The sequence below is a fragment of the Sus scrofa genome, chromosome 4 (genome assembly GCF_054392235.1).
Source record: "Sus scrofa isolate SSC_HxYL_T2T_F1_AM1 chromosome 4, Sscrofa_HxYL_maternal_Yorkshire_Landrace_v2.0, whole genome shotgun sequence".
In the NCBI taxonomy this organism is placed as follows: Eukaryota; Metazoa; Chordata; class Mammalia; order Artiodactyla; family Suidae; genus Sus; species Sus scrofa.
The window spans coordinates 78,651,183-78,673,370 of NC_139386.1; the positions used below are offsets into that span (position 1 = coordinate 78,651,183).

The 22,188-nt window shown below is 40.8% G+C and overlaps 1 protein-coding gene and 1 long non-coding RNA gene across 51 annotated transcripts in view; one reads left to right on the plus strand and one right to left on the minus strand.

The window, feature by feature from the left end:
* SDCBP (syndecan binding protein) overlaps window positions 1-22,188 on the minus strand; it is a 61,823-nt gene that overhangs the window by 17,475 nt on the left and 22,160 nt on the right. For 2 of the 50 annotated variants that reach the window (XM_021088490.2, XM_021088488.2), the window contains exon 1: window positions 15,110-15,137. The exons of 44 other annotated variants lie outside the window; for them this stretch is intronic. The gene's annotated coding sequence lies outside the window, so the exon portion shown is untranslated. 50 annotated transcript variants of the gene reach the window in all.
* Window positions 1,968-7,393, plus strand: LOC146403883 (uncharacterized). Its single transcript, XR_014843788.1, has 2 exons — window positions 1,968-3,490; window positions 6,349-7,393. It is a non-coding gene; the product is annotated as an uncharacterized LOC146403883 (long non-coding RNA).

A 22,188-nucleotide genomic window follows, 5' to 3' on the forward strand; every position in this document is an offset into this window, starting at 1 on the left:
TTTTTTAATGACTCTGACTTGCTTTTTGTAGTAATTCAAAACAGAAATCTCTTAAGTATTACAAGGATATAGACTGAAATTCATTCAGCTATTCTGAGAGGAACAATTTCTTTAAGCCCAACAAAACAGAATACATTCTAAATTGGTATAGGGTTTTACATGCCAATTTTTTACCTCCCCAAATCTACCCATGACTGCCTGCTCTGTGAAAATGGAGATGGGCCCTTTAAATACTGCCAGCTGGCAGGTCAGCAGCGGAAGCAGGAGGTACACTGAAGGAAAGGGTTTTTCTCCAAGTTCCAGTCTACTGCTCCAGCCAGGCTCCAGCCACATGTGCCTCTCCAGCATCTTGTCCTGCAGGAAGCAGCTTAAATACCCAGCTCCTTAGGTGTGGGGCAGCCACCTGCCCCCACTCCCCTGCACTCTGGCACAGGCAAGGCACCCCCACCCCCTCCATGGAGCAGCTTTCCCTAGAGTCCTTCCTGGGGCTTGCATCAGGCTCCAAGGTGCAGCATCTCCCTGTGGATGGCCTTCCCCAGCTCTCCACAGATGACGTTCCAGCAAGTTTGGTATCTCAGCTGCTTCGCCATCCACTGAGTTGCAACTGCACTCCCTCCAACAAAGCCTGGATCCCAGACACAGGAAGAGAACAGCCTTTTCCTGGGACAGTCCATCTCAGCCCCGGCTTAGGAGACATTTATTCAGTCTGCTCTTCCTGTATTCATTAAAATTCTCTTTACTTACTAGCCAATCCCTGTCTCTTCAATTATATTATAAATTCTGTACACTAAACTTTCACTGTTAAAATTACTATATGGTTTATCTTTTAGTAGGATACTAAATAAGTTTCTTTTAAAATTGATATACTTCACATACCATAAAGCCCACTCTTTTAAAGTATTATAGAACATGTGGCCTTTTGTGTCTCGTTTCTTTCACTTAGAGGAATGCTTCCAAGGTTCATCCAAGTTGTAGCACATACAGCACTTCATTCCTTTTTGTGGCTGAATAATATTCCATTGTACAGATATGCCACTCTTGGGTATCTATCAATCGATGACATTTTGGGTGACTTTACATTTTCTGACATCAATAATGCTAATAATGCTGAGCATCTACATCCAAGTTTCTGTGTCAGCATATGTTTAACTCTCTTGGAATACAGCTGTGTCAGGTCACAGGCTGACTCTATGTTTAACTTTTTGAGGAAGTGAACTGGTTTCCGAAATGACTGCACCATTTTACGTTCCCAATAGCACGTGTGATGGGTCCCACTTCTCCATATCTTGCCCAATGCACCCGTCCCTCGGATTCTGCAGGGCACTGGTTCTGGCAGCCCCCACACATGAATGCTCAATCTCATATAAAATGGCACAATACACACTTGCTACTGTCTTTTTTATTACAACCATCCGAGTAGATGTAAAGCAGCATCTCACTGTAGTTTGGTCTTATTTCCCTAATGACTAATGAGGCTGAGCATCATTCCTGTGCTTAGAAGCCCTTGTACATCTTTGGAGAAATAGCTATTCAAATCCTTTGCCCATGTTATTTATCCTTCTTGCTTAATTGTCCTGGGGTGAAGCCTCCAATAAAATGCTGATCAGAAGTATGATACAATTTGAAGAGGAAAACAGGGTTTAGGTTTGTGAACAAAATGTAAATTCTTGAGACAGCAAAATCACATATGGCGTAATTCTATTAAATCCATGGAAAGAAAATGAAGTACCTTTTGTATCTCAGAAGTTGTTTCCCTAGAAGCTTTCTCCTTAAGCACATTTTACTTAAACTTTAACCATTTTATCAACATTATAAACAAAACCATTTTAAATGCACTAGAACAAATGAAATGTTGAGTGGTAATCTCGTGCTATTTCTACGTTTGGTTCTGCCACTGACCGCCTACAAGGACTGGATGAGTGGTTCATTTCAAAACTGAGTAGTTTTATTTTTTTTCCCCATAGAAGTTTTTTTCAAATTTTATCTCAAGTTGTCTGAACAACTCTGAGGTCACTCATACCCACACACTCAAGCCTAGAAAAGAAATGGGCTTTACAGCACTTGTGAAAAATAACAAACATCACCTCAACTTATACTTTTTAAAAAATTTAACTGGTTTAAGTATGCTCATCTTTATTAAATTTCACCATTCTTCTAAAATACAAAGCATTCTTCAATGATTTTATTTCCAACTACTTTCTTGGCCCAATTTCACTGAATTTCTTTCCAAACATTACAACGTTCCAGCCACAAACTACTTGCTATTTCCCAGCCAGGTCAAGCACCTCTGTGCCTCCACAGAAAAGCTGTGTCCTCTTCCTGGAATATCCTTCCAGAACTTTTCTATCAAAATGTTAGTCAAGAGCCACTGTGTGAGGTCACCTCTGTGACCTCAGGCTGACATTATTTCTCTCAATTCGGCAGTTTCACCCTCACCTGACATTACTCTGTTGCTTGAGACCAAGGCTCACATTTAACTTTTTATTTATCTAGCATGATGCCTTATCCTGACAGGAAACAAATGTCTACTAAATATTTTGGCCAGTATTATTAAAATAAGAGCAAACAAGATATCCCTAAAATTTTTATCAAAAAATTTGTTTCTTATCTTACGAGTCTACTACTTTGCACATAATACAATTAAAAGCTTTCTAAGAGAATAATAAATTCCTGTATTATTTTTCTGAAAGGCTCTGTTAACTCACACCTGTAGTATATTAAAATCTTTGACCTGATACTAAGTGTCAAAAACAGCCCTTTTAAAAGAACCACAAGGCTACTCTCGAAATTCTTTCAATTATGCTCGGAATTTCAGAATGACCAGTAATGAGATTTAAGAGGATTCTGAAAATATTTTCACAGTGTGAGAATTTTCATTTTATTCTCACTTGAAACTATCAAACACCATTACTGTGCCAACTAAGGACAGAAATTCTATTTCCAGGCTGTCCATTTGGCTGACTATAAATCAGTAAGAAGGTACTTACTAATGTCTCTCACTGCTCTTGAGGTCAGTAGGCAAAACACCCCGCCACTGACTCTAACAGTCTAATCACAACGTCCCTGATGTCACATCTTCACCTTTTCGGGGCTCCATACTCACCCTAACCCAGGTCTGGCCCACACTGTGCTCTCGGCAACCCCTTCAATCTTGTTGCCTCATCGAAGGCCTTGTGCCTGGGGCATGCCAGGGCTTAGAAAAGAACTCCCAAATCAGTTTATACTAGGAATTTCCCTGTGCCTGAGAGAGTTTCAGGTTTTTTTTTTTTAAACATCTGAAGACAAAAAATACTTGACTACCCTGCTTCAGCGGGCATCAAGTTTTCCACCTGACCCCCTACCCCCTCAGAGTAAGTTAACGTCCTTAATCTTTAAATGTGTGCAGAGACAAAGACCTCCAAACACGCAGATACTCGATGTGTTATTTTGTTTATTCTTTTTTTTTTTCCCTTTTTTTTTTAGGTCAGCACCCGAGGTTCCCAGGCTAGGGGTTGAATGGGAGCTACAGCTAGCTGCCTGCCTACACCACAGCTACAACAACGCAGGATCCGAGTCACACATGCGACCTACACCACAGCTCAGAGCAACACCGGATCCTTACCTTAACCCACTGAGAGAGGCCAGGGATTGAACCTGCAACCTCATGGCTTCTAGAGGGATTTGTTTCCACTGCACTATGATGGGAACTCCTGGATGTGCTATTTTGAACATCTAGTGAACTTGCTTGCCAGCTGCAATGCTCTGATTGATGAAGCAGGAAACATGCTGGTCAAGTTTTCCAGTTAATATCACCTAAAACAATAGTACTCTTCATTTTGAGTTATTAACTCATTCCTTCTCTCAAACCACCCACTATGAAAGGTCTCGCTTAAAAAAAAAAAAAAAAAAGGAATGATGTGATTGTTTACATTAAAATAACACTGTCTGCTCAGTTAATCTGAGTTATTTAAAAAAAATAGTCTAGGGATGATGAAAATTCAAAATTGCAGAATCACTGATCATTAAAAAAAAAAAAAACAAAAAAAACAAAAAAACACATGCAACACATCTAGCGTTCTGGATTTCATGGCTGCCACTCAGGGGACACCTCCTGATCGCCTGGCCTCGTTCTGGTGGCCAGCGGGGCATACATTCATGGGTCCCACAGGACTGACTGCGGTGCTCCTACTGATAAGGAGCAGGCCACTCGGCTGGGGAGGGAGGGCTATCCCCTGTGCAGGGAACAGGACCCATATGACATACTCACCCTAAAGGCAGCTTCAGGTACCAGGAGGACTCCGACCAAGTCCCCTCCACCACTTACAAGTCAACAGTGGGCTGCATGTGCAAAGAGGACAACAGCGCCATCATCTGGCTCTGGTTGAACAAAGGTGAGACCCAGTGATGGTCTCACTGTGGCACCCAGGACAGACTGGTGCCCCAGCAGCTGGCCCACTGAGAAAACCATTCTTAGCAGGCTCTCCCCCAGGGCACAGTGTCAACAGCAGACTAAAAGGCACCTCCAGACTTGCAGTAAAAGGCTATCACCTTATCTTCATAGCTGTGGCCTGAAACACACACCTAGGGGCTGACTCTAACTCTCTCGAGACTAGGAGGCCAGGCAGGCACCACCTCTGCACCTTCCCTCTGCCCCATGTACAAGCCAGGCATACCAACTTTTGTGGCTGCCACCCACAGGGTACATCTCTGGACAGACTGACTCTGGTGGCTGATGAGGCTTGTATTCACCAGTTCAGCAGGACTGTAGCAAACATTAAGTGGCTACCTTGCCATAGCTCAGTGCAGAGGGAGCAGATAGAAATGCATATTTCCCAGTCTTCCCCCGAAACAGGTCTCTTTGCATATCTGAGAAGCTCCCGCCTGAGGGGCTGGATTCCCATCAGCGTGAATCTAGGTGCTGACTGAGATCCTTCCCTTAGGGCCAGAGACAAACCCTGGCACACCCTCAACTACTGAGAGCCAAAACAATCAAGTAGGATGCTTGGAAAATTAAAAAGGTAAGAGACACAACCAAGAGCTAATGCAGAGTTGAATGAGAAGCCTCATCTCCTATATGAGGTCAGTCATTCAGGACTAGGAAAGTTTGGCTGTTTTATCTCACCACTGGAATAAATAAAGATAATCAAGGAAAATGGAGAAACAGAAGACTATGACCCAAAGACCAAGATAAAGCCTCTGTAAAAGGCCTTAATGAAAGAGAGAAATGATTTACCTGATAAGGAATTTTAAATAAGTCATAAAAATGCTCACCAACTCAGAACAATGGGAAAACAAAGCAGAATTTCAAAAGATAATAGAAAATATAAGAAAGCACCAAGTATAAACCATGAAACTGAAAAGTACAGTAAGTTAACTGAAAAACACAACAGCAGCTTTCAACAGACTACATGAAGCAAAATAAAGGAGGAAAGAACTTGAAGAAAGGAAGAAATGAACCAAAAGACAGGGCAGTGTAACTCATCTGATCGGAGCAGCAAAAAGAAAAAAAGAATAAAAAAAAAAAAAGAAGGCATTTATGAGAAAGCAAGCTAACCAATATTTGCATTATAAAGGTCTGAGGGAAAGAGGCAGAAAACTTGTCTGAAGAAATAATAGCTGGAAACTTCCCTAGCTCAGGGAAGGAAACAGACAGAGAGTTCCACAAGACATACCACAATTAACATGTCAAGAGTTAGAGACAAGGAGAGAACCTTAAAAAGCAACAAAAGAATCCTGTTATGTACAAAAGAACCCCCAAAAGACTATGAGCAGATTTTTCAGCAGAAACTGCAGGCCAGAAGGGAGTGGCACGATATACTCAAAATGCTGAAAGAAAACAACTGTCACCAAGAATACTCTACCCAGAAAATTTGTGCTTCAGATTTGAATAAGTAGCATTTCACAAGCAAAAGCTAATGGAGTTCATCACCACTAGACTAGCTTTACAAGAAATTTTAAAGACATTTAAGTTTAATTAATAACAGCAAACAAAGTATAAATCCTACTGGTAAAAGTAAATCTACAGCAAAATTCAGAATAACTTAAAGCTACAATGATGGATTAAATCACTTATAAAGCTAGAGTAGGGAGTTCCCGTCGTGGCACAGTGGTTAACGAATCCGACTAGGAACCATGAGGTTGCGGGTTCGGTCCCTGCCCTTGCTCAGTGGGTTAACGATCCGGCGTTGCCGTGAGCTGTGGTGTAGGTTGCAGACGCGGCTCGGATCCTGCGTTGCTGTAGCCCTGGAGTAGGCCGGTGGCTACAGCTCCGATTCAACCCCTAGCCTGGGAACCTCCATATGCCGCGGGAGCAGCCCAAGAAATAGCAACAACAACAAAAGACAAAAAAAAATAAAAATAAAAAGCTAGAGTAAAAGTTTAAAAAGAGTAAAAAACAAAACAAAATTATAACTCCCATAACTTATTACGAGAAACACAGATGAAAAATGTAAACTGTGACATCAAAAACATAAAACATGTGGGGTGGGTAAAAATGTAGTGACAAAGATGCTCACCTTGCCACTTTTATTCAACATGATAGTGCAAATCCTAGTCAGAGCAACCAGGCAAGGAAAAGAAAGAAAAGGTATCCGAATTGGAAAGGAAGAAGTAAAACTGTCATTACTTGCAGGTGACATGTTATTACATACAGAAAATCTAAAAGTCACTAAAAAACTGTTAAAACTAATAAATTCAGCAAAGCTGCAAAATACAAAATCAATACACAAAAATCTGTTGCATTTCAATAGACTAGTAATATACTTTCAGAAAGAAGTTTTGAAAAAACAATTCCATTTACAATTGCATCAAAAAGAGTAAGATACAGAGAAAATAAATTTAACTGAGGGGAAAGACCTGTACACTAAAACAGTAAGACACTGATGAAAAAAATGGAAGACAACACAAGTAAATGGAAAGATATTCCATGCTCATGGATTGGAGAAATATTGCTAAAATGTCCGCATTATCCAAAACAATCTAAAATTTAATGCCATCTGTCAAAATGTCAATGGCATTTCTAACAGAAATAAAACAAACAATTCTAAAGTTTGTATGCAACCACAGAAAACCCCAAATAGCCAAAGCAATCTTGAGTGGAAAAAGCAAAGCTGGAGACACTGCATTCTCTTTCAAACTACAGTGCAGAGCTATAGTAATCAAAACAGTATGATACTGCATTAAAAACAGACACATAGGAGTTCTGGTTGTGGCGCAGTGGTTAACGAATCCGACTAGGAACCACGAAGTTGCGGGTTCAATCCCTGCCCTTGCTCGGTGGCTTAACGATCTGGCGTTGCTGTGAGCTGTGGTGTAGGTTACCGATGCGGCTCGGATCCTGCGTAGCTGTGGCTCTGGCGTAGGCCAGTGGCTACATCTCCGATTCGACCCCTAGCCTGGGAACCTCCATATGCCGCAGGAGCGGCCCAAGAAATGCCAAAAAGACAAAAAGAAATAAAAAAAAAAAAACAAAAAAAACAGACACATAGATGTAAGAGAATGCAGAGCCCCCAAACAAACCCACTCATACACAGTCAATTCATTTCTGACAAAGGCATCAAAAATACACCATGGGGAAAGGACAGTCTCCTCAACAAATATTACTGGGAAAACTGGACAACCATATAGAAATGAATGAAACTGGACCTCATCTCACACCACACAAAAATATCAACTCAAAATGGATAAAATTTGAACCTAAGACCCCAAACCATAAAATTCCTAGAAGGAAACATCAGTCTTAGCAATGACTAACTTAACACCAAAAGCAAAGGCAACAGAAGAAATACAAGTGGTACTATAACAAACAAAAAAGGTTCTGCACAGCAAAGAAGAGAGTAAGTTGAAAAGGCAACTAATCATGGTAGAAAATATCTGCAAACTGTGTACCTGAAAAGGGACTAATAGCCAAGCTAAAACAAGAACTCGTGTAACTCCATGACAAAAAGTAAAATACCAAATAAATAAAAAATGAGCAGAGAAGCTGAACTGACATTTTCCCAAAGAGGACATACAGATGGTCAATAACTACTTGAAAAAGTGTTAAACATCATCAGGGAAATGCAAATCAAAACCACCTCACCACAGAAAACTGAAATGCTCATCAGAGCAATAACCTAAAGTACTACCATAGGGGAGTTCCCTGACCTAACACTTAAGGACTCGGCATTGTCACTGCTGAGGCTTGGGTTCAATCCCTGGCCTAGGAACTTCCACAGGCCGTGAGCATGGCCACACATACACACACACACACACACACACACACAAAGGACTACTATACGGTAGCAAAGTAAAAACCTTAAGGTCCTAAAACATTGTGTCTTCAACTTTAAGTTCAAAAGGATAATCTGGAAATCTTGTTAATACAGATTCCTGAGTCCACAGAAACTGAAACAGCAAGTCTGGAGTAGGGTCTAGAAATCTGCCCTTTAACCCTCTGCATACAATCAGGGACCAATGGACACAATTTCACCTTTTGCGTTTCATTTTTCAGAAGTTTTACTTCGTGACTTTTACTCTTTCTTAGAGATATTAAAAAAAAAATTTAGAGTAAAATCACTCTACCTTAAAAATATCACAAGGGTTCAACTGGATCCTTTTATAAATCTAAGATCCATTACAGAATCTCAATGAATTTACTTTTCCCATAACTTGAAATATTTTTGCTATTTTATCTAGGAATTAATCATTACTCATCAGTTATTCCCTATTCCCAAGTATGCCAAAAAAAAAAAAAAAAAACTAAAATGACAGAAATAGGAACAAAAAGTAGAATCATTCCACTCAATTCATTCTAGGAATACATCATGTCATCCTTTAGCTTATACTGCCTAAAGTAGTGCATCCTTTTCTAAGGATGTATTAAGTTTGGAGAGAACACCTTTGTAGCTTTTTTTCAAATGTATTCATTGAACACTGCAGAAACTGAATTTTTACGACAACAAGGCAATTGGTCAGGTATGAGTTTTCAGATGAAGATATCTTAATTGAAACTCCTCAAACTCAAAATTCAATGAGTAAACAATATACCTGTACATAAAGAAATGTTTCAGTCATTCAGAAGGAAGAACTTTATCATGCAATATTTTGAAACAAGTCCTTGGATCCTGTTCTACTGAAAGGATATTACCATCTTCTTTCATCTTTTGTATCTATACATCAAAACTTACTTGACATGGTTTGTAAGTAGCCAAATGAAGGCAGGTGTTTAAACAAAGGTGACCAGATGAAAACAGTAATGCAGAGAAAATTTTAAGAATCTGTTGTGCTGATTATTCCAAATGGTGTTTATAAAAGTATAAGTGAAAATTTTTTCAAATACAGAAGTAGATGGTCATCCTCTCAAAGTCACAAGCAATTACAGTCTGCAAAAATACTGCATTTTTAACAATGCAAGTACAAAAATTACCAGAGAGTAATCTTAGAACATATTAGAGATGTACATGAAATCTAGAATCAGTATTGTTTTGACAGCCAAGAACTAAAAGTAATGATAAGCTAGGACATATTAGAGATGTAGGTGAAATCTAAAACAGTTTTTATAAAATGACTATCTTCCAACTTTATGGAAGACAGGTGGTGATGAGCAATCAGCTGTACTAAAAGATGCTGCCCATTTCAGCTACATCTATCTTCAAAACCAGGAAAATTTAGAATAAAAATTTGGGTTTCTTACATTTATTCAAGTTTTTATTAGAATTCTGTTTCTAATTAAGACTATTTCACTAAGCTTTTATTTTCACTTTTGCAAGTTATTCATAAAGTAATCTAAAATATAAAACAAAAATAAAAAATATCCATTGGACCCAATCGATAAATGGCAATGACCATGTTTTCTAGTACAATGAAGATTAATAAGCATTCCAGATGGTTCACATATGGTATCAAGGAGCATACTTTGAAAAATCCTAAACAGTCTTTTACAGCAATGTTTCTCAAATTTGGTTAATCATCATATCACAATTATTTGGGCACTAGTTAAAATAATTTCCCAGGCTGACACAGATTTCCTGGAAGGATTTAGGAATACTTCTTTTAATAAATATCCAGGGAGATTCTAATGATAAGCCATTGAGAACATGGTCTTATGAAGTCCACTCTAAGTAGAATTTTCTTTCCATAAGATTCCACTTCCCACCTATTAAATTGGCAAAAATTCAAAGTTAGTAACACTGCCAGATAGTAAGGCTTTAAGAAACACTCATACATTACTGCTCAAGTGTAAACTAGTACAATTTCCCTAAAGAGTGAGTTTGCAATATCTACCAAAATCATAAACCCAGTAATACTACTTCAGGTTTTAGTCTACAAACATATCTACACACAAAAAGGGAAAAATGTAAATAAAAGTTTATTCACTGAAACACCAACTGTAATAGCAAAAATTCTTAAAACAAAGGAGGTACTTCTACACAAAATACTGACAGAGATCCAAAATATCATTAACTAGAAAAAACAAAGCGTGATTTAGAGCAGTATATAAAGTATGCTTACATTTGTGTTAAAAGGGGGAACTTAAGGAATCAGAAAAAGCAGCACAAACTAAACAAACTAGAAGTAAGGAATTAAAGATTAGAACAGAGATAAATGAAACAGAGAATCGGAAAAATAAAGGAACATCAATGAAACCTAAATTTGGTTCTTCAAAAATATCAAAGTGACAAAGCTTTAGCTAAATGAACTAAGAAATAAAAAGAGAAAACAACATGTTAGTCTGAAATATTACCACTGAGTCTACAGAAATAAAACAGGTAAGAAAGCATTATGAATTGTACACTAAAAAATTAGATACCCTAGATGAAATGGACCAATTCCTAGAAACAAAATCTAGCAAGATTAAACAACAAAGAAAACAGAAAATCTGAATAGACCTATACCCAGTAAAGAGACCGAATCAGTAATCAAAAATCTCTCAACAAAGCAGAGCACTAGACATGACCAATTTATAGGTGAACTCTATTAAACACTTAAGGAAGAATTACTACCAATCCTTCTCAAAATTACACCAAAAAAATGAAAGAGAAGGAACACTTTCATTCTATGCAGACAGCATTACCTTGACATCAAAGCTGGATGAAGACACAAGAAAGAAAACTACAGACCAACAGCCCCTATGAACAATGATGCAAAAATCCTTAACAAGATACTAGGCAAGCGACCTCAGCTGCACATTAAAAAGATTAGCCACCTTTAAACAAATGGGGTTTATTTCTGGAATACAAAGATGGTTCAACATATGAAAACTGTTCAATGTAAGTAACATCAACAAAATGAAGAGAACAAACACAGTCATCTGACAAAATTCAACATCCTTTTACAATAAAAACACACTACGGAATAGGAGTAGAAGGAAACTACTTCCACATAATAAAAGCCGTATGTGCAAAACTATAGTACAATTGTACTAGTTAACATTTTAGCAGTAATGTATGAGTGTTTCAAACAGGTGAAAGACTAAACATTTTTTTCTCTGAGATTAGGAACAAGGCAAGGATGCCCACTTTCAAAACTACTCTTCAACATAATACTAGAAGTTCCATAAGCAATTAGGCAAGAAAAAGAAACAAAAGGCATCCAATTGGAAAAGATGTACAGTTTAACTCTTTCTAGATATGACCTTATTATATTTAAGATTTAGAAAGCCCTAAAGACTCCACACACACACACACACACACACACATAGAACTAATGAATTCAGCAATGTAACACAACAGTCAACAGGAAAACCAGCTGCATTTCTACACATAATGAGCAATCTAAAAAGGAAAACACAAAAACATTTCCATTTACAGTAACATCGAAAAGAAAAAAACTACTTAGGAGCTGTTTAATCAATGAGGTAAAGAACTTGTACAATAAAAACCTCAAAAAACTGCTGAAAAAAATAAAGAAAATACAACTAAATGTAAGCCTATCCCATGTCCAAGGACTGCTAGACCTAATATTAAAATGTCAATACTATCCAAAGGAATAACACAGAATCAATGCAATCCCTACTGAAACCTCAACTTTTTTTTTCAGAAATAGAAAAAAATCCTAAAATTCATATGGAATTTCAAGGAACCCAAAATACCCAACAATCTTGGGAAGAAAAAAAAACTGTAGAACTTGCACATCCTGATTTCAAAACTTACTAGAAAGCTACAGTATTTCAAAATGGTGTAGTACTGGCATAAAGATACGTCTTTACAAATGGAACAGAATGGACAGTGTAGAAATAAGCTCTTGTATATATACAAGGTCAAATGATTTTTGACAAGGGTGCCAAGACCATTCGACAGAAAAAGACAAGTCTTTTCAACAAATGGTGCTGGGAAAACTGGGTATCCATATGTAAATGAAAGAAGGTGGACCCTCACTTAATACCATAGGTACAAAAAATTACCTCAGAATGGATAAAGGATCTAAATGTAAGACTTTTCTCAAACAATAAAAACTCTTAAACCAGGACAAAAGATTCCTGACGCTGGATTCGGCAAAGATTTATTGGATATGACACCAAAGGAACAGGTACCAAAAGAAAAAAGATATATTGGTCTTCATGAAAATTTTTAAAATTTGTGCATCAAAAGACACTAACAATGGGAGTTCCCACTGTGGCTATGAACCCAACTAGTATCCATGAGGATGCAGGTTCCACACCTGGCCTCCCTCAGTGGATTAAGGATCTGGTATCGCCAGGAGCTGCAATTAAGGATTCGGGAGTTGCCAAATCAAAGATGCAGCTGGTATCTGGTGCTGCTGGGGCTAGCAGCTGCAGCTCTGATTTGACCCTTGGCCTGGGAACGTCCATATACCACAGGTGCGGCCCTTAAACAAACAAACAAAAAAATACTAATAGAGTAAAAAGACAATCCATGGAATGGGGAAAAAAAATTTGCAAATCAGATGTAAGAGATTAATACCCAGAACATTTAGAGAACTCCTAAAACAAAAAATAAAAATTAAAAACATAAAATCAGCAAAGATCCTAACTTGACATTTCTCCAAAGAATATAGAACAGCCAACAAGCACACGAAAAGATGCTCAAATCACTAATCATTATGGAAATGCCAATCAAAACCATGAGATACCAACTCTCACACCCACGAGAGTGACAACTATCAAAAAAAAGTGTTGGTGAGCACGTGGAAAAATCTGAACCCTTATTCACTGTTGGTGGAAATACAAAATGGCACAGGGGCCATAAAAAAAAAAGTGTGGCAGTTCCCCTAAAAAATTGAAAATAGAATTCTATATATATATCTAGCAATTCCATTTCTGGGTATACTCCCCCCAAAACTGAAATCTGCATCTGAAGAGAGATTTTTATATCTGTGTTCAGAGCAGCATTATTCACAGAGATAACTCAAACGTGGAGGCAACCCAAATTTCCACCAACAAACGAATGGATAAGCAAAATGTGGAATACACACACACGGAAATGTAATTTTGTTGCCTTAAAACGGAAGGAAATTCTGCAACACACAACTACATGGGTGAACTTGAGGACATTATGCTAAGTGAAATAAGCCACTCACATAAAAGACAAAAACTGATTCCACTTATGAGATCCTTAGTAGTCAAAATCATAAAGATATCAAGAACAGCAGTGCTTGACAGGGGCTGGGGGGAGACACTTTATACCACTCTTTGATTCAATGTTGAGCCATTTAACTGGTTACCTCTTCGGAAACTAAATAAATGGACAAAAAAATGTTGGTGGCATTTGCAAAGAAATTAATAAATGCGAAGATAACTATTACTAAATGTTAACAGGTGTTGTTTGGGAGAATCTATCTTTTACGAAACTCTTGGCATTTACTACCTAAAAAAGAAAGAACCTAAATCCAGCAGAAACAGGAAAAACAACAGGTGAGTCATGTTCATTTAGGAACTATTCTCTTCAACAGCAGGTTTATTGCCAACCACAGGTAAGTTCTTCCTCATGATTTTTACATTCTTCTTCTACCGCCCAATCGCAAAAATTACTGTTGCCAAAGTTAAATAGAGACTGTAACGGAATGACTATTTCCTGAACCTATTAAAAGGCATTTCCTTATTTTTATTTCGCAGCAAAAACCACATGATCCGTAATATTTACTCGCCATTTAAAGTTTATAAAGTACGGTGGCCACAGGGAAAATGGGAAAAACAAAACATTCTTACTGTTTGTCCTCAACCTCAGATTTTTAAAAATTACAGAATGGACAAATTTTAAAGTAATCACATATATAGTTGAGATAGAAATTACCAGCCTGCGATTGTTTTACCACATAATTTCCTTTTTTTAACCAATTATTTCCTTTGAAACAACTGGGTGTTATGAGTTTGGTGAACTACATATACTAAGAGCTGTGTATGGTGGAAAAAACAACAGTACACAAGTTATGCAGACACTACATACAGACTAGATAAAGCTAGACACTTCTTTTTAGAAGTTGGCACATTATAAGGCTCCATGACTCAATCCATTTTGGTGATAAAGGCAAACTTTCCATATCCTTTGGGCTCTGCTCTCACATCATTACAAGGAAATCCTGAAACGAAAGCTTTGAGTCACGAGCCCTCAAGGGACGTTTCCTTCGCAGCCGCGGAGCGGGAACCGCGGCTCCTTCCTCCAGCTTGTCCAGAAACCCGGCCCCGAGCAGCCTCCCCCCCCCCACCCCCCCCCCACACAAAGTCAAGGCTTCACCCCAAGAGGACGCCTCCTACCTCCCGCCAGACAGGACGCTGCGGTGAGGTCGCCGAGAAAGAGCCCGGGGACGCGGCGCCCGGACGACCCGGAGACCGGAGCCGCCGCTGTCCCCTCACCGCCCGGGCCGCCTCCGGGAGGAACAAAAAGAGTCGAGGCGGCCGCGGGTGGGGGGGCTGCGGGCCGACCACGGGCTCCGTCCTGGCCCCGGCCCCCAGTCCGCAGGGTCGCCGGCAGCCAAGGGAGCCGCTCGCGCAAACTTTCGCCCCGGGCCGCGGGCGCCGGGAGGGGCGCGGAGACCACCGACGACAGGGCGTCGCCGTCGACGCGAGTAGCTGCGCCGAGACGCCCCTCCACTAAGCGGCCCGGGGACTCTGCCCCTCCGGTTCCGTCCCCGAGCCCGGGACGCCGAGGGTGCGCCCCTCTTTCCCCCTGGTGCTCACCCCGGCCGTAGGTACCTGATCGCCGCCGCCGCCTCCGGTCACTGACTCGGACTTCCGAGACCCGGAGCGAGGAAGGCGGCGCGCGCCCGAGGACCGCCTGTGAGGCGCGTCACCGCGCCGCTCCCCCCTTCCGCTTGCGCAGGCGCGCAACGCTCTGTCAGGTGACCCCGTCGCCAGGGTAACAGGGCGCGGGCGGCTCAGCGGCCCCCACTATTGCAGAGATTGGGGATGTAGAGCCCCCCCTTCCCCCAGCCAACCTGCTCCCCTCTCTGGGCACTTCGTGACCAGCGACGCCACTCTTCGTCTGCCTCATTCATGATGGTTCCCATCACCTCGAACACAGGGAGCCCCGAAACCCTAGCCTTTGGCGATTTCTTGGCCAGCCTTGGACTTCTACCACCGTGGTCATATTCATCACCACCCTCTCGGTTGACCGCTCTACCTACAGGCTCTGAAGCCTTCCTCTCTCTAACCCTTCCCAACCCCTGCCCTCTTTGTGTTACAACTTGTTTGACTTTTTTTACCCTCTGCCCGTCTGAGCTAAAGTTCACGGGTTGTTGAGGGTTATGTGAGGTAGTGCACAATAGCTGTGTCCTAACACAAAAAGTGAAAAACTGTTTCTTAAGGGCTATGTTCCAGAAGATGTCCTAAGAACTTGATGTATACAGTAGTCTTATTTGATCCTTACGTCTATCTGAGATATTCTTGCTGTGTTTGGTTTGTTTGGTTTTTTTTTTTTTTTTAACAACTGCAGGTACTGGCTTGTGAACTTCCCCAGGCCAGAGGTAGGATCACAGCTGCAGCTGCAGGCCTGCACCACAACCAGGGCAACACCGGTTTCAAGGCTCACCTGTGACCTACAGCTTGCAGCAACTGCTGGATCCTTAACCCACTGAGCGAGGCCAGGGATCAAACCTGCATCCTCAGAGACAAGGCTGGGTCCTTAACCAGCTGAGGCAAAACAGAACACTGAGGCAACATCTTTAGCTTGTGAAGACACTGAGGCACACTTTACCTAAATTTTCCATACTTACCATGGAGTAACAGAGCACTTGACAAAATAGCATTTATTACCTTAGAAGCATTTTATTTCTAGCTAAATTATTTAGTACACAATAACCTAATCTGGGGCAAAACTAGTAAAAGTCTGAGCATAAAAGAGGTGACAAGTATGTAATATGTAGACTGTGCCCTCAGAGTCTGAGGTCTAGGTGATAAAATAGATATTTAATTGGATTGGGAAGGAAGAAATAAAACTAGTTTTGTTCACAGGTGGCATGGGTTATATAGAAAGTCCCAAAGAATTGGCCAAAAAAAAAAAAAGTGGTTATAGCAAGGTAGCAGAATTCAAGTTTAACATATGAGCCAATTGTTTTCTTATATAACAGTAGTAAACAATTAGAATTTGAAATTAAAGGCACAATATCACTCATACTGGCACCAAAAAATGGAATAAAATAATTAGGTATAACTGACAAAAAATGCACAAAATCTATGTGAGGATAAGTATAAACATTCTAATGAAAGAAACCATAGTATTATACTAATAAATGTAATGATAGCCCATGTTCTTGGATAGGAAGACACATTATTGTCTTATATCAGTTTTTCCCAATTTGATACATTTGGCACAATCTCAGTCGAAATCCCAGCAAATTATTTTTGAATCCTAACAAACTGACTAAAAAGTTTTTACAGAATACAAAAGGCTCAGAGAGCCAACACAAAATGGAAGAAGGGGAACAAAGTCATGGGCCTGACTCTGCCCAGCATCAAAACCTACTATAAAGCTAGAGAAATCAGACAATGTGGGATTGGCAAAAGACTAGAAAAATAAATCAATGGAACAGGATACAGAGCCCAGAAATAGACATGCACAAATATATTCAACAGATCTCTGACTAAAGAGCAAAGGCATTTAATGGGTAGTCTTTTTTTTTTTTTTTTTTTTTTTTTTTAAGGGCCACGCCTGTGGCATTTGGAAGTTCCCAGGCTAGGGGCTGAAGCAGACCTGCAGCTGCCAGCCACAGCTATGTAGGATCCCAGACACATCTTCGACCTATACCAAAGCTTATAGCAACGCTGGATCCTTAACTGACTGAGTGATGCCAGGGATTGAACCCTCATCCTCATGGATACTAGTCTTAACCCACTGAGCCACAATGGGAACTCCCAATGGATAGTTTTTTCTAATGGTACTAGGACAACTGGACCTCCGTATTCACAAGAAAAAAAAAATCTAGACAAGACCTTACACTTTTCACAAAAATTAATTTGAAATAGGTCATAGACCTAAACTTAGCACTCAAACCGATAAAACTTCTGGAAGATAACCTAGGAGAAAATCCAGTTGAACTCTGGTTTGGTCATAAGTTTTAAAATGAAGCACCAAAACCACAATCCACGCCAGAAATAAAAAAAAAAAATGACAAGATAAGACTTAATTAAAATGTAAAGTTTCTTCTTTGTGAAAGACATTGTTTAGAGAATGGAAAGATAAGTCACAAACTGGGAGAAAATACTCTTGCAAAATGCATATGTGATCAAGTCTTGCATCCAAAATATTCAAAGAACACCTAAACCTCAACAGTAAGAAAAGAACCCAATTTAAATCTGGGCAAAAGATCTGAATACACACCTCGCCCAAGAAGATCTACAGATGGCAAATGAGTGTATGAAAAGAGGCTCAACAGCATGACATTAGGGAACTGCAAAGTGAAATGACAATTTGAAATACACCACTACACACCTTTAGAATAGCTAAAATCCAAAACAATGCCGATGCCAAATAGCAATGAAGATGTGAAGCAACAGGAATTCTCACTCATTGCTGAGAGGAATATAAAGTACAACCAATTTAAAAGGCAATTTGGAAGTTCTTAAAAAGCTCAATGTAGTTTTGTATGAACCAATTATCCTGCTCATGTATATTTGTTCAAATGAGTTTAAAACTCAGGCCCACACAAAACTCTGCAGCTTTATTTATACGTGCTCAAAACTAGAAGCAAGCATGATATCTTTCAACAGGTAAATGGATAAACTCTGTTATGTCCATAAATGGATCATCCAGCAATGAAAACAAATGAACTATCAAGCCATGGAGGAACCTTAAACGCATATTGCTGTGTGAAAGAAACTAGTGTGAAAAAGCTACATCCTGTATGATCCCAACTATGTGACGTTCTGGGGGGAAAAGTAAAAACTTAAAGGCAGTAAAAACAACAGTGGTTGCCAGGGATTTGGAAAATATGGGATAAGATATGTGAACCCAAGGAAATTTTTTTAGGATGAAGCTATTTTATATGATACTATGGTGGTAAACACATGACATTATGGATTTATCGAAAACCACAGACAGGACAGCATGTGGTAAAACTATGTGTGTGTATATATATATTAGCCTTTGTCCCCAGTTTTGGATCAGAACTTCAAATACCCTTGAGTTGGACGTCCTGTCGTGGCTCAGCGAAAACGAATCTGACTAGCATCCATGAGGACACAGGTTCAATCCTTGGCCTAGCTTAGTGGGTTAAGGATCTGGCATTGCCATGAGCTGTGGTGTAGGTTGAAGGTGTGGCTTGGATTCTGTGTTGTTGTGGCTGTGACGTAGGCTGGCAGCTACACCTCGGATTTGACCCCTAGCCTGGGAAACTCCATATGCCATGGGTGCAACCCCACAAAGACAAAAAAACAAAAAAACAAAATAAACCCCACTGACAACTCATGAACCTCCAAGGGTGGTTATGTCGTAATTATGCTAATGAGGTGGCTCCTGGCTGGAGTGGGATTGAGGAGAGAGGGCTCCTCAAAGCTCTGTGATAATGGCTGGTCACCAGAAAGACCATACATGCGATTAGAGGGTTGGTACCTATAGCCCCACTCCCCAACCTTCAGGAAGGAGAGGGTGCTGAAGACTGAGTTCATGCCTGGGTCAATAATTCAGTCAATCATACCTGTGTAATGAAATTCCAAAGAAAAAGTCTGAACATCTGTGCTTGATGGCACGTCCTGGTTAGTGAATGTATCCATTTACCTGCCAGAAGAGTGTCCCCAGTTCATCAAGGACAGAGGCTCCGGCCCTTGGGACTCCTCTGGACCTTGTCCTGTGTGTCTCCTCATCTGGCTGTTTATTTGTATACTTTATAACAAAACAGCAATCAGAATTATAGTGCTTCCAGTGAGTTCTGTGAGTCACTGTTCAAACTTGAAGGGGCATTGTGGGTGTCTCTAAATCTGTAGCCACATTGGCCAGAAATAGATATCATGAAGATGCCATCTGTGGTCCTTATGTGATGTGGGTGCAGTCTCATTAGAGATCCTGTCCTTTGAGGAGTAGGAACTGATACTAACTCTGGGTAGCAGTGCCAGATTAAATGAAATTGTGGGACACCCACCATGGTGTCAAAGAACCCTTGATGGAAGGGAACACATGCTAGCCAGGAGTGAACCCTGATGTGCAATAATGTATCAAGATTGGTTCATCAATTGCAACAAATGTTCAGACACTTACACAGGAGGTTAAGAAAAGGGGAAATTGGGGAGATGGAAGTACATGAGAACTCTTGGTACTATTTCCTGAATTTTTCTGTAAACCTAAAACAGTTCTAAAAAAAGTCTATTAAAATATAATAATTACACAAATAGAGTTGCGATAGGTGTTGAAGAAAATGCTCAAGGGTATGTAGAGAATGGATAAACAACAAGGTCCTACTGTATAGTAGAGGAAGCTATAGTCAATATCCTGTGATAAACCATAATGGAAAAGAACATGAAAAAGAATACATGTATGTATAGCTGAATCATTTTGCTGTACAGTAGAAATTAAAACAATATAAATCAACTATAATTTTTTTTCTTTTTTTGTTTAGGGCCACACCCACGGCATTTAGAGGTTCCCAGGCTAGGGATCCAGTCGGAGCTACAGCAGCTGGCCTACACTACAGCTACAGCAACACAGGATCCTTAACCCACTGAGGCAGGCGCAACCTCATGGTTCTTAGTCGGATTCATTTCTTTTTCTTTTTTTTTTTTTTTGTCTTTTTGTCTTTTTTGTCTTTTGCTGTTGTTGTTGTTGTTGCTATTTCTTGGGCCGCTCCCGCGGCATATGGAGGTTCCCAGGCTAGGGGTTGAAACGGAGCTGTACCACCGGCCTACGCCAGAGCCACAGCAACGCGGGATCCGAGCCGCGTCTGCAACCTACACCACAGCTCATGGCAACGCCGGATCCTTAACCCACTGAGCAAGGGCAGGGACCGAACCCGCAACCTCATGGTTCCTAGTCGGATTCGTTAACCACTGAGCCACGACGGGAACTCCCGGATTCATTTCTGCTGCGCCGCGATGGGAACTCCAACTTTAATAATTTTTTTAAAAAAGAAAAAGCTTGGAGTTCCCTTGTGGCTCAGTGGGTTTTAAGGACCCAGCAGCTTAGATCCCTGGCCTGGGAACTTCCACATGCCTCAGGTGTGGCCAAAAAGAAAAAAGCTTGAGCAACTATGGAAAGACATTATAAGGGAACAAAAATTAGCCTAAGAGTTCAAGGAAGGCATCTTTGACAATGTGGCTTTTAAGCAGAAGAGTAAGAGTTTGCTAAGTGACAAATGGAGGGAAAGTGAGTCAAGCAAAGAGAAGAGCAACCACAAAAGCACTGTGGTTAAAGTGACACTTGATGTGGTTCAGGATTGGAAAGGCCCTTTTGGTCAGCACAGCGCACACAGTATGAGAGGGATGGCTGAAGGTGAGGCTGGAGAAGTAGGCAGGGTCGTCCAGGAGCTTCTGAAAGGAGTGACATGATGAGATTTGCATTTCAAATGACCACTCTGGTTACTGCTTGGAGGGTAGACTGGAAGAGTGGGTAAGTGTGGGATGCACAGTGACACACAGGGGACTATTATTGTAGTCCTGATGTCAACCACAGCGCAGATGGAGGAAATTGGGGAAATTCAAAAATATCAGATAATAGGAATAAAGAATCAGGAAGACTTAGTGGTCGGTGGGATGAGCAAATAGGTGGATATCGGCACATCTGCAGAGGTGGGGGAAGGGGGGGAGGCAGAGGGAGGGCACAGTAAGATGAGCAGCTGCCGGAGGTGGGAAGGTCAAAGGTTGGTTTTTGCATTGATTAAATCCGAAGTAACACGTGAGTTAGTGGTGGTGGTGGTAGCTGAGTCATGACTCCCCGAGATACCCATGTCCTAATCACCCAAACCTGTAAATGTGTTACCTTACATGGTAACAGGGACTTTGCAGATGTGATCTGGCTAAGCGTTTTGAGATAGGGAGACTGCTCTGTATTATCCAGTTGGGTCTCTTACCGGGTGGATGGGGAGGGGGGGGTGGTGGCCGAGAGGCTAGAGGATCAAAGTTGGCTATAGAAGATGTAAGGAAGAAAGCAGAGATCCAAGTGATGTAGGCATGGTTCAAAGAACACAGGCAGCCTCTAGAAATTGGAAAAGATAAGGAACAGATGGAGTTCCCGTCGTGGCTCAGTGGTTAACGACTCCAACTAGGAACCATGAGGTTGGGGGTTCGATCCCTGGCCTTGCTCAGTGGGTTAAAGATCCAGCATTGCCATGAGCTGTGGTGTAGGTTGCAGATGTGTCTCGGTTCCCACGTTGCTGTGGTTCTGGTGTAGGCCTGCATCTACAGCTCCGATTAGACCCCTAGCCTAGGAACCTCCATATGCCCTGGGAGTGGCCCAAGAAATGGCAAAAAAGACAAAAAAAAAAAAAAAAAAAAAAAGGATCAGATTCTTGCCCCGGGACTCCTAAAGGAACCAGATCTCTCAAAATCTTGTTCTGCAGACCTTGGTGTGTCCATCACCTCTGTCTGCAGAAACTGGAGACCTACTCCCTAGTGAGTAAAGGGAGAACAAGTGAAAATCTCTGTACTGGACAGTAAACCCCCCAGCTCCCTTTTTCCATCTGCCCATTGGCTTCAAGAACACTCACAGTCAGACTTGTCACCATCTCCTGCCTTCCTGCAGGTAGTAGATTGAAAGATTCCTTGACTTCCCTAGTAGTTAAGGGTTCAGTGTTGTCACTGCCGTGGCTTGGTTCAAGACCTGGCTCAGGAACTTCCACATGCTACAGGTG